This window comes from Sinocyclocheilus rhinocerous, unplaced genomic scaffold, assembly GCF_001515625.1.
Source record: "Sinocyclocheilus rhinocerous isolate Xijiao unplaced genomic scaffold, SAMN03320098_v1.1 scaffold1729, whole genome shotgun sequence".
Lineage (NCBI taxonomy): Eukaryota > Metazoa > Chordata > Actinopteri > Cypriniformes > Cyprinidae > Sinocyclocheilus > Sinocyclocheilus rhinocerous.
The window spans coordinates 80,160-81,656 of record NW_015632497.1 but is presented as its reverse complement, the minus strand read 5'-3'; the positions used below and the strand labels follow the sequence as shown (position 1 = coordinate 81,656).

Here is a 1,497-nt window from a genome sequence, read left to right as displayed (position 1 = left end):
AAAAAAAAAAAAAAAAAAAAAAAAAAACACTTGTCAGGAAATTTTGGTTTCGTTTTTTCTAAATCCTATCATTTGCCTTCTAGGGTTGTAATGGTACACAAAAGCAAAGGTACGTACCTCAGATTTGAAGTTGCATTTCGGTATGGAAAACCATTATAAAATGGACAACATTTGAAAGATGAGGCTATTGCTGTGTTCAAAATCACCCCCATACCCTTCCCTACATTAGTACACTAGTATAGTGTAGTTGGAGTGAATGAAAACGAGTGAGTCTGCCGCTTTTGCATAGTTTGTGCTTGCTGTTTAATAATCATTTGTAACTTAGCAAAATGGCTAAGCTCTAAACTAGCATGTATAAACCTTACTTAAATTATTTAAGAATTAATTTAAACAAAATGTATACCTATACGATATAATGCTGTACCCACATTGGACCAGTGGTATGGAAAACAGATGAATGGTTGATTCAGCTGAGGGCACCATTTTCTGGCGAGATGAGGGAATAAATTTGGCACAACCCTTTAAGTGCATTATGGGTATTCTCTAGCCTGTGAGTGTACATCGGTTGTTACTGTGGTGCATTATGTGGTTAAATGAGTATACTCAACTTCCACTATGGTTTCAGACACCACTATAAAATGGCTGTCCCCTATTTAGGAGTATGGGGGCGATTTCGGACACAGCCTATGATTCTTATCGATAACAATACACAGAGCCTATTGTGAGTGAGTGACATGACATGTGGCCAAGCATGGTGACCCATACTAGGAATTAGTGCTCTGCATTTAACCCATCCAAAGTACACACACAGCAGTGAACACACACACACCGTGAACACACACCCGGAGCAGTGGGCAGCCATTTATGCTGCGGCGCCCGGGGAGCAGTAGGGGGTTCGGTGCCTTGCTCAAGGGCACCTCAGTCGTGGTATTGAAGGTGGGAGAGAGCGCTGTACATTCACTCCCCCCACCTACAATCCCTGCCGGTACGAGACTCGAACCCGCAACCTTTGGGTTACGAGTCCGACTCTCTAACCATTAGGCCACGACTTCCCTCTTGTGATTATTGGTGGTAAGACTGGTTAATAGCCTACAACGCTGTATTTCTTGTGTACATATGCGTACTGAACCAAAAAGCACATATGAATACGTGTGCTGCTTTACCCCTAATGCTTCCAAAAACTTAAACAGAAAATGTCGCAGGGATAATTTTATGAGAATTTTGAATTTTTTATTTATTTATTTTTTCCTAATTTTATATTTATTTAGATAATCAAAAACATACATTCACATATCAACACAACTAACAACACAACATGCATACAGACATTGTGATTTTACATTGTGTACATTGTGGCGAGTATCCCGGTTCCAGATAAGCGTAGCCCTGGAAACGCCGCTGCCACACTGATCACAGAAGCACAACACCTGTGCGTGATGAGTGGCGCACCTGGAGCTCATTCCCGCTGGCCATAAAAGCCAGGAGCAGAGACACCAG

At 41.6% G+C, this 1,497-nt stretch overlaps 1 protein-coding gene across 1 annotated transcript in view; it reads right to left on the bottom strand.

Annotated features, from left to right (window-relative positions):
* Positions 1 to 1,497, bottom strand: part of LOC107742614 (LON peptidase N-terminal domain and RING finger protein 2-like) — an 82,521-nt gene that overhangs the window by 2,938 nt on the left and 78,086 nt on the right. The window lies entirely within an intron of this gene.